Source organism: Choloepus didactylus, chromosome 13, assembly GCF_015220235.1.
Source record: "Choloepus didactylus isolate mChoDid1 chromosome 13, mChoDid1.pri, whole genome shotgun sequence".
Taxonomy (NCBI): domain Eukaryota; kingdom Metazoa; phylum Chordata; class Mammalia; order Pilosa; family Megalonychidae; genus Choloepus; species Choloepus didactylus.
In genome coordinates, this window is record NC_051319.1 from 15914788 (window position 1) to 15926953 (window position 12166).

At 35.8% G+C, this 12166-nt stretch overlaps 1 protein-coding gene and 1 pseudogene across 1 annotated transcript in view; both read left to right on the plus strand.

The window, feature by feature from the left end:
• Window positions 1-12166, plus strand: part of JMY (junction mediating and regulatory protein, p53 cofactor) — a 169093-nt gene that overhangs the window by 75342 nt on the left and 81585 nt on the right. The gene's annotated exons all lie outside the window — the stretch shown is intronic.
• Window positions 60-8696, plus strand: LOC119508352 (annotated as a pseudogene).

Sequence of the window (12166 nt, forward strand, 5' to 3'; positions counted from 1 at the left end):
TTTTGTTTTGTTTTGAAAACTAAGTAGTAGTCTGCATATTGTGTTTTGGGAGGCTCAGGATGCAGCCTGAGCATCTAATGTTAAAGTATGTTGAAAGGGGAGTCTGCTGAATGGCCAGAGTTGAAAACGGCCCAGAATGTAATGTGTTTTGTTAGTATGACTTTTAAACATATTGAAAGATCCCCATATTCTTCATTTTCCTGTAGTTTGTTTCCCCTTTGACTCCCATCTCCCTTTGTGTGTTTCAGGTTCTGTGTAGTCCTGCACTTCTTTACCAGAAGTTTTGGGTATATTTGTTTTGGGAAGAATTAGTTATGAGAGTTAAAAGGATTTCATGGCAGAGCTTCAAAGTGCATGATGTTTAGTTTTCATGTACAAATAGTATATATTATATATATATATATTTAAAGTATATATATTTATTGAGATATAGTCACACACCATACAATCCATTCAAAGTATACAGTCAGTGGTTCACAGTGTCATTACATAGTCGAGGTTTGGTTTTATAGCTGACCTCAAATCAGTGTTACTGTAATTAATTCACATGGAAATGTTGTTGAATTGATGTGTTAAAATTGTGTTTTTGCCTAATGGGTTAAATTGGAATAGCATTGTATAAAAAAGTACATTATGAAAATTAGCAGTTATTCTGAGAACTTTATGCTTGGGGGTGGGATGAGTAATATATTTGAAAAGTAAGAGAATGTAAAGCTTATATGTGTTTATTCGTTTTACTAATGCATGAGGATATAAAATGGCAGAGACTTAGGCTCAGGATTGACACATTCTCCTTTATTAATGCTTTAGAAAAAATTGGGTTGTCAGTCAATTTACATTATAAAATTGGTATTTTGGTTAAAATGGTGGTATGTATCTAGGTAAGAATAGTTAGAAACTGGAATTTCTGTCAACATTTTGAAGGAATCGTAGACATTTGTTGGAAAGATGTCCAGGAATGAATTGGATGACAGGAGGTCCCACTATTTGCATTCTAACTTATATAATTATATCACAGTTTGTTTTGGGTATTAATAGCAGATTGATTAAATCTAATTGCCAGGCTGTATAGTAGTCCACTAGCATCACTTATCGCTCTGTTTTTCCTGGGAAGCACGGTGCAAGTGAGGAGGTGCAGGCAACATACTTTAAAACTTTGTAAATTTTTTTTTCTTTTAAGATAAAAATGGTATTTTAATGTGTGTCTTTTTCTTACACATTGTCCCTCAAATGCTCCATTAGCTATGACCACTCTTTTCTTCTTTACCCTTCTTGTGAGCTTTCAAATAGAAGTATTCTTAGTAAACAACAGATTTAGTCAGCAAGCTCATAAAGGCTGTTAGAGTATGTTAAGTTGGTTATATTACATAAATTAACTTATGCATTCCGTACAACTATAAATTATGTGTTCTTGTTATCTCTACTTCATAGATGAATACTAAGGTCCTAGTCAGTTCAATAAGAAAAAGAAAAAAAAGTCATGCAAATTGGACAGGATGAAATAAAGCTCATCTTTATTTGTAGCTTGATCATGTATGTAAAAAATCCTAAGGAAAATACAAAAGGGCTATTAGAAATAATATGTAAGCTTAGTAAGGTCACAGGATACAAGACAAATATAAAAAAATCAATTGTTTGTTCTATCTTCTAGAAAAGAAAATTGAAGATTTTAAAAATATCGTTTATGTTAACATCCCTATACATGAAGTATTTAAGGATAAATTTAACAATATATGAAAATCAGAAAACTTTGCTAAGAGAAATTAAAGTATACTTAAATAAGGGTTATACCATGTTAATGGATAAAAAAACTCAATGTTTACTTATTAATTCTTAATTGAAATACAGTTTCAAATTCTAATTCAAATTTGTGTGGAAAAACAGAGAACCTAGAACAACCAAAACTATTTTGGAAAAAGAAAAGATTAGATGTGGGGGGCTTATCTGATTTCAAAACAGTAAAAAATTAGAGAAATTGAGACAATGTAGGATTGGCATAAGGATAGACATGTAAATCAATGGAACAGAGTAGTGTCTAGAAATAGATTCATGGATATATGGCCAGTTAGTTAGACAAAGGTGAATTGGGTCACCTTGTTAGAAATACAGATTCTTAGTTTTTATCTCAGGTCTCCTCTACATAAACTCTGGGGGTAGGCTCAGCAGTGTTTGTTTTAACAAGGCTTCATGCACACGAAAGTTTGAGAACCTGTAGTCTAAAATTATAGGACTTGAAACAGGCGATTCAGCACACTGAACTCCAGATTGTAACCTCTCTGGGGTTTCAGTTTTCTCATTCCTAAAATGAGACAGTTCAACTATATGATCTCTCTAGATTTTTAAACCTGGTATCTTAATGGGTCTAGGTCAGTTAGTGAGTTGGCCTACTGATTATCTTCCTGAATCGACCATAGGTACTTTTAAGGTTGTCCAACTTGCTTCTTTTAATACTTGGCTGAATGTGAACAAGCTAGATACTAAGAGGCATCCTCAATTCTTCCCTCTACTATGTAGCCAGTCATCTTACTTTTCCAGTTGTCTCCTAGTTGAATCTTGCTCTTCCCTTTTTTCCCCACTGCTACCACCAGGGCCAAGGCAAGTCTATAGGTGCTTTTGTGTGGAAATAGAATCCCATCCCCACCTCCTTGGTTGGGTCCTTCTGTGCAGGGTGTAATCTTTACATCATTGTGGCACTGTATGCTGTAATATACACACTGTGAGCTATATAGGGTCACCACTGTAAATTAAAGTACTGATCTCTTACCTGAGTTTTTTCTAGTTTCCTTGGCTTTAGATATCTCTCTCTTTAAAAATATGCACTGTTTCACACTCTTGCCTGAGACATATACAGCTCAGTGAATATTTGCTTTCTATACATAAATGTATGCCCAATCTAATGATGTCATTCTATTAAATCTTTCAAGAGTCATCCTCAGGTAACTTGTGGCCTAGGAAATATGCATAATGGGCACTGTTAGATCAATATATTCTCAAATTGATCTTCGCATTTGTTTCACTAAAGAATCTGAACCCCCCCCCCCAAATCCCAACAATAGACAGGAATAACACTTAAGTTTTAAGTTATACAACCCAGTATCCAGGCAACTAATATACTTTATAATAAATAATCCATGCCAAGAAATTTGTGTTTATAAACTAGTCTCACTATCCTAGCTACCTAAACTGGCACAAACTTTTTTCCGTGTTAGAAACAGGCACTGTTTTCTTTCTGTTCCTGAGATGGAAAACAGAGGTGTCATTGTTTTTAGCACATGATCCAGCTGACCAATGTTATCTTCAAATAACTGCCACAGGAGTTTTTAACTTTCTCTCTTCAAAAAGCCATAATAGTCAAGTTTTCTCTTTTCTGATGATAAATAAAAGACAGTGTTTAACCATGCAATTGAAAATTTCTATTTTAATGTTCTGGGTTATGATTTTTGAGCTTTGAACACTACTATGTTCATTTTATTACATTTCTGTTCCATGGTTTTATCTCTTGGGGTCTGATCAGAAAATTAAGCCAGTTATTTGGACAGAAAATTTAATATAAAGAATTGTTAACTAGCTATGAAGTGGTTAACGGGATAACGAAAAAGGCAGTAGAGTAATCAAGTATGTCAGAAGAAGCAACAGCAAAAAAAAAAAGAAAAATCCAACAAAAGACATATAAACGGCTACCACTCCTGGGACTGGGGAAACAAAGGGAAGAAATTGGAATTGTTAAGCTTAGAGGCGGGGTCCTATGGAGCTAAAACTCAGACCTCTGTGGAGAAGACATTGCTCCACTAGTGCCAGTGTGTCTGCAGTTGGGGAAGAGAACCAGACCTTTGGGGATTGGGCACTGCCAGGCTGGTGCTGGTGTGTCTGATTGGGGAATGAGGTTAGTTCTGTAAGGATTTAGAAACTGAACGCTGTTAATACTTCGGGAAGGAACATTAATCCTGGAGTGAAGAAGTGAGTTTAGAATGATGCTATCAGACAAGAAGCTCAAGGAATGCACATAGGAAAAGCAAGTTTCTTCTCTGTTCTCCAACCCTGGAGCCTCTTCCAGCACCCCCTATTGACAGAGCCTAACATCAAGTCAGCTGGCAAAGTAGAAAAATAGTTTTCAGCACCCAAGCCTTTCTGTCACAAGGCAGAGTAGAGAAGGATGAATTTGGAGCTGAGAAACAAGATGGTAAATGCATGTTCAGGCTTTTAAAGTTAGAAAAAAAACTTAGTAGCCTAGTTGAAGGACTTAGATAAACTCTACATAAAAGTAATGGTTGAATGGATGTTAATAGCTACTGAGTTTGAGAAATCAGTTAAAAAGCAGCTTAAAAACATACTGAATGTATTCATATTACATATATTTAAATATATGTTTATTTGAAGGTAAAGATATTGATCTAGTAGTAAAGTACAAGTTATCTCTAAATACTTATCAAAGGAATTAGACTTTCTCTTCAGAAAGCCATAAGCCATAATGCAAGTTCTCTTTCTTCCTTTTTTTCTTTCAATTGATAAAGGATATGAAGTTTAATGATGCCATTGAAAAGAATTTTTTTCATAATGTCCTGAGTAAATATTTTCAATTTTTACTCCAGTCTTCAATTAATTAAGTTTCTATTCCATACTTGTGAATACTAATCTTATATTTTTTTAACTTGTAAGTTTTAAAATCAGGTAATCTCAAAAAAGAAAGCACAGAAGTGACATCATAAGTTGGTGATTAAGACATCCCCTGGAAAATTCTCCCCTCAGGAACAACTAATAACAGGACAAATCCCACTTCATAAATGCTGAATTGATGGAAAACAAACAAATAAACAAAGAAGCATAAACACCAAAAAAGAAGGTAGGAGATCTTGGAATGGGACCTGCCAGTCCAGATCCCTCCCCCTCATTCAGTCCTGTGCAGTTTGAGTCACAAAGTGGCAGCATGACCCAAATACATCCTGCCATGGATGCATACCACAGAGCTACTCACAGCAGCGAGTTAGAACCCAACCCATATCCAGGCACAGGGTCCAAAGACTCCATAGAGCCAAGGCAGAACCCTACTGGCTAGCAAGCAAATGCATACAAAAGGGCCCTGAGAAAAGAAGAGACCCGCAGCAGAACTGTTGGCAGCAGGTGTGGAAGTTTCTAGAGGCAGAAAAGCCTCATGGAAAAAAGGTAAAATTGATCTGCTGTATGACAGGATATCCCTGAAAAGTGTAAAGCAAAGGGGGCACCAAGTGAGGGAGAACAGTTGAGCAAATCATAGGAGCTAAAGAGAAAATTCTTCATAAAAACAAACAGAACAGATCAGGACTACTCGAGAAGGAACGGAGGAAAGTAAGCTTTCTCCTGGAGGTGAGACCATTGCATATAGTGGGACAGTCTTCAAGATTGCAATGCACGTCCAAAGCAAGAAATAGTGCAGAAGACCTGAGAAAATCTGAATAGCTAAACACAGGCTGCTCTCAGGGTTCAGTATATGCTGGACCAAGTATTGAAGAAGAGCCTTATCACATAGTCAATCTGTAATATAATCCTAGGCAAGAGGGAAAAACTGATTCAGAGGTAGCATATCAAAATAATCAGATGCCTACATATCACCAAAAAATTTCACTCCATACTAAGAAACAGGAAAATATGGCTTAGTCGAGGGAAAAAGTTAAAACTTTGGAGGAGACACAGACTTTGGACAACTAATCAAAGTTCAAACAAATCTCCTAAATCAATTCAAGGAAATGAACGAAAATATGGATAGAAATAAAGTAATTATAGTTACAGAGCTAAAGAATATTAAGAAGATAGTGTGTGGCAGTAATGGAAGCTGAGGTTGAGTGCTGACGGGGCCGGGCTCTGGCTCTGTAGTTAGCTCTGGCTCAGGAACTGGCTTGGGGTTTGGGTCTGCGTTTGGCAGCCCGAAACCTGGATACCCTTTCTTGACTCTCTGACGTGGACGGCTTGCGGACAAGCAGCTGGTTGGTAGCACTTCAGCGCGGGGAGATAGTTTTCTTACCCGGGGTCCAGCCCATAAAGCCGCTGCCTCCTCTCAGGGATCCTGCCCCACTGACTGAGCCTTCTCCATGCGGTTGAAACAAGTTGACAACCATTAACCTGGGTTGCAACTGCAGGTGGTGCTGGAAGCAGACTGGTTTCCCGGACATGCCTGGAGGAAGGAGCGGCCCTACCTAATTGGCAGCAGCTAAGCCGTTCAGCTTTACCTTCTTTACAGATTTTGGTTAGTGGGGGCTGTGGCAATGAACAGGCCTGAGAAACAGGTAAAGAAGAACTAATAATGTCCTATGATTGATCAGACTAACATAGAAGTCATCATGCTGTTCAGATATGTACTTCTGAAGATTTATTCTTGATGGTTGATATAGAAATTAGGCCCTTAAAGACTTAAAGCTCAGTATTTCAAATTCCATGGAGGTAGAATGATGTGATATGGGGCCCACAAAGCAAAAGCATTCTTTTCTTGCTTATGAGAAGGCTGATAATCCAAATTCTAGTTATCATCTTTTTTTTTGCTATTGGAAGATAGAAGAAATGAATTAAAATATAAGGCAAATGTAATGTTTTAACTACTTATTAGCATGGGGTTGGTTTTTTTGGTGGAGGGAGATGGCAAATTAAAACTGATAGCTAACATGAGGTTCTAAAAGTGTAACTTAGATTCCATCAAGGGTTTTAAAAATGATTTTGTTAAAAAATTGTTTGAAATTAATAAACTGTTGGATCTAAATATCTTAAGATTTATGTCATCTTGTATAAGAATAAAGAATTTGACCTTTTTTTTTAAAAAAAAATGTGTCGGCAAAAAGAAGAATTACAAAGTTTAAAAAGGAAGAAATTATGGTTATGAAAAGCACAACAATGGAAATTAAAATACACTACAGGCATGCAACAGCAGGTTTGAACAGGGAGAAGAATCAGTGTACTGGAAGACAGGACAATCGAAATCATATTGTGAGAAGAACAGATAGAGAAAAGAATAGAAAAAACTGAGCTGTGTCTAAGAGACCTTTGTGACAGCATGAAGTGTACCAACATATACATCATGGTAGTCCCAGAAGAAGAGAAGGGAAATGGGATAGAAAGAAAATTTTAGGAGATAATAGCCCAAAGTTTCCCATCTCTTATGAAACACATAAATATACATGTCCAGGGAATGCAACATACTCCAAACAGAATAACACCTAATAGACCTACTCTGAGACACATACTAATCAGAATGTTAGATGCCAAAGACAGAGAATTCTGAAAGCAGCAAAAAAAAAAGCTATTCGTCACATACAGGGGGTCCTCAATAAGATTAAGCACCTATTTTCTCATCAGAAACCATGCAGGTGGAAAGGCAGTTGTATGATATATTAAAGGTACTGAAAGAGAAAAATTGCCATCCCCAAATCTTTATTGGCAAAACTGTCCTTCAGAAATGAGGGAGAGTTTAAGATATTCACAGATAAACAAAAACTGAGAGAGTTTGTCATGGAAAGACCTCTCCTACAAGAATTGCTAAAAGAAGTTCTTGAGGTTGACAGGAAAAAATAGGAGAGAGTGGCTTGGAGCAGTATGAAGTGAAGTTCTTCAGTAAAGGTAACTAAGTGGGTAAATGCAAAACCCAGTAATACTGTATCTTTGATATTTAACTCTACTCTTTAATTCCTATAAGGGAATACAATTGAATCAGAAATAGTCATATATTCTGATAACAGGCATGCAAAATATAAGGAGGCAACATGGAACAAAAACAACGTTAAGAGGACAAACAGGGATATGGGATCAGAGAATATGTATGCTATTGGTATCTTTTCAAACTAGTAGGTTATAGGTGTAGTTTGTATAATACAAACCCAAGGATAACCACAAAGAAGGTATTTAAAAAATACACAGAGGTGCTTTCTGTGCATTCTGGGAATGGTGAAGGGTGGTAGCCTGCTGGGCAGCAAGTGGTTGTGTGAGAGATAGACTAATTTGGGGGTTTGCTGTGTAGTTGAGTTAAGCCCCCTTTCTGCAGTCTGGAGGTAAACCAAGACTTCAGCTTCAAGATGGAAAGTCCGTAAGCTCAGCTGTGATGTTATCCATGCCACAGACCTATGAAAATCAGTCTCCCCATACCAACAGTTCAAGGCAACAACCCATAAGTGCAATACTTAGAGAATGATTAAGGAAGACAAGATCTTCATTTATTCCTCTTATGGTGTGGTAAAGAAAACTAACAGAACTTTTTGGAGAAACCAGCATCTTCAACAGAATAAAACTGTTTGGAATTTCAATAAAGTTTTAAACACATACACAGTGAATTTGAAGAAAGCACATATGGAAAATACCTTCAAGAATCTCAGTGCACATGGCTGTAAATCATTTGATTTTAGATCATGCATTGCTTTCCAGACTGACTATGTGAAGAGAATTGTCCCAAACAAGGATTCAAGGAAGAACAAGCAAAATTGGTGACCTCATTGAGGAGAAAGAAGACCTTCTTTGGAGGCTAAAACTAGTCAAAATTATAGATCAAAGAATGATCTGTCTCAACTGCAACTGTTAATAAAGAAATGGAGAAACTGTAGCCTGCTGTTGCTTTATGAGTTGCTATTAGCTTTGTCTGAGGAGAAAAAGAAATGAAGTCTTAGTGGATAGACCATTATGGGCTAGATGATAAATTGCTACATTATAATAGAAGTGAAGAAGAATTTATAGATTTTAATTCATAATTTTTTTCTTCCAGAATACCTTTGAGAATGACAACTTAATTTAAAGATGGTTTTATGTTTTGAAGGGAAGGTATAAACTGTTAGGCTTAGAGGAAGGTATCCTGATGGGCACTCTGTTATGTAAATATAAACACAGTTCTAAAATGAAATTTTGGTATTTTGGATGGATTTGCTAAAGAAAAGTTGACATTTAAGGAAATTTTGGAAAAATTGTGTTTAAAAAAGGTAATGTAGACAGTTTCTGGAAAGCAATTTTAAATAGTTTTTGTTTATTGTGGCAAAAATGTTTTATTTTAAATGTTAAAAAGTGGTCTGTTCTGGTGAATGTATAGCTCTAAATGGTCTGAAAATGCAGGTCTAAAATTTTCACCTCTTCTAAGTTTGTAACCCCTGTTTTTATCCATTTACCACATAGTTTCACATGGATAACCTAGCAGTAAGTAATTAAACCCAAAATTAAAAAAAAAAAATACACAGAAACAGAAATAAAAGGATCAATCAGATATATCACAAAAGCTCAACAGTACACAAAAGGAGGATGTAATAAAGAAACAGACAAAAGATGTAAGACATAAAAAAAAAATGGCTGAAGTAAGTACTGCCTATACAGTGATAACACTGAATGGTAATAGATTAAAACCCCAATCAAAAGACTCAGATTGGCAGAATGGATAAAAAAGCATGATCCAACTAGATATTGTTTACAAGAGAGTTACCTTAGGCCCAAAGACAAAAATAGGTTGAAAGTGAAAGGGTGGAAAAAGATAATCCATGCAAATAGTAACCAAAAGAGAGGTGGAGTAGCTTATACTAATATTGAATAAAATAGATTTGAAGTCAAAAGCTGTTTAAAGAGACAAAGAAAGATACTATATAATAATAAAAGGGTCAGTCCACCAAGAAGAAATAACACTCATAAATGTTTATGCGCATAACCATGGTATCTTTAATTACATGAGACAAACACAGGCAAAATTGAAATGAGAAATAGATTTAAGTATACCACTTTCATCAGTAGATAGGACATCAAGACAGAAGATCAATAAGGAAACAGAGAACTTGAATAATACGTTAAATGGCCTAGACCTTACAGACCTATAAAGGACATTTTACCCTAAAACAACAGGATACACATTCTTTTCAAGTACACATAGATTGTTCTCTAGGACAAACCATGTTAAGTCATAAAACAAGTCTCAAAACATTGAGGAAAATTGAGGTTATACAGAGCATCTCCTCTGATTACAATGGAATGAAGCTGGAAATTCATAACAGACACAGAGAACCAGGAGAGCCACAAAGATAAGGAAATTAAATAACATACTCTTAATCAATGAGTCAAAGAAGAAATCACAAGGGAAATCAGTAAACATATTGAGAGGAATGAAAAAGAGAACAGAGCATATAAAAACTTATGGGATGCAGCGAAGGCAGTGCTTGGAGGGAAATTTGTAGCCCTAAATGATTACATTAAAAAAGAAGAAAGAGACCTAACCTAAAAAACCTTACCTAAAAAAGAATCAAAGACCTAACTGCATACCTGGAGGAACTAGAAAAAGCACAGCAAACTAAACCCAAAGCAAGCAGAAGGAAAGAAATAAAGATTGGAGCAGAAATAAATGAAATGGAGAATAAAAAAACAATAGAGAGAATTAACAAAACCAAAAATTGATTCTTTGAAAAGATAAAAATTGACAACCTATAGCTAAACTGACAAAGAAGAAAAAGAAAGAGGGCATAAATAATTAAAATCAGAAATGAATGAGTGGGATGTGATGAGTGATGCTACAGGAATAAAAAGGATCATAAGAGGATACTATAAAAAACTGTATGCCAGCAAATTAGACAACTAAATGAAATGGTCAAATTACTAGAAAAACACAAACAGCCTACACTGACTCTAGTGGAAATAGATCTCATCAGACTAATTAAAAGTAGAGAGATTGAATCAGACATCAAAAACATCCCAACAAAGAAAAGCCCAGGACTAGATCACTTCATAGGTGAATTCTACCAAACATCCCAAGAATATAATCAATACCAGTCCTGCTCAAACTCTTCCAAAAACTTGTACAGAAGGGAGCACTACCTAACTCATTCTATGAGAATACTATCACTCTCATATCAAAGCCAGATGAAGAGACTACATTAAAAGAAAATTACAGTTCAATATTCCTTATGAATATAGATGCAAAAAGCCTGAACAAAATACTAGCAAACCAAATACAACAGCACATTAACAGAATCATACACCATAATCAAGTGGAATTTATCTCAGGTATGCAAGGGTGGTTCAACATAAGAAAATCAATAATGTAATAAACCAACATTCATGGAATGAGGAGGGAAAAACCACGTGATCATCTTGAGTGACATAAAGAAGGCATTTGACAAAATTCAGCATCCTTTCTAGATAAAAACACTTAGAAAACTAGCAATAGAAGGAAACTGCCTCAACATGGTAAAGGTCATGTATGAACAACCTAGAACTTACATCCTATTCAATGGTGAAAGATTGAAAGCTTTCCCTCAAAGATCAGGAACAAGACAAGGATGCCCATTGTCACCACTGTTATTCAACATTGTACTGGAATTTCTTGCCAGAGCAATTAGGCAAGAAAAAGAAATAGAGGTATCCAAATTGAAAAGGAAGATGGAAAACTTTCTCTTTTCCAGACAACATGATTCTATGTATAGAAAGTCCCAAAAAACCTACAACAAAGCTATTGTAGCTAAAAAATGAATTCAACAAAGTGTTGGGGTTCAAAATCAACATGCAAAAATCAGTACTGTTTTTATACACTACTACTGAAAAATCTGAGGAGGAAATTAAAAAAAATTCCGTTTGCAGTCACAACTGAAATAATCACATCTATGAAAAAACTGAGTCAAATATGTAAAGGACTGAAATACAGAAAAGTACAAAACATTGCGAAAAGAAATCAAAGACGAACTGAACAAATGGAAGGATGTTACATGTGCATGGCTTGGGAGACTAAATATGGTGGAGATGTCAGTTCTACCCAAAGCAATTTAGAGTTCACTGCAATCCCAAAATTCCAGCAGCCTTCTTTGCAGAAATGAAAAAGCCAATTATCAAATTTATTTGGAAGGATAAGGGGCCCCAAGTAGCCAAAACCATCTTGAAAAAGAATATGTATGGGGGGGCTCACACTTCTTGACTTTGAAATTTGTTCCAGATCTACAGTGGTGAAAACAGCATGGTACTGTCATGAGGATAGATATATTGACCAATGGAATGGACTTGAAAGTTCAGAAATAGACCCTCACATCTGTGGCCAGTTGATTTTTGACAAGGGTGCCAAGTCCATTCAATGGGGAAAGACTACTGTTTTCAACAGATGGAGCTGGCAGAACTGGATATATCATATGCAAAAGAATGAAGGGGTTCCCTGTCTCACACTATACACAAAAATTAACTCAAAATGTATGGAAGACTTATAAGAACC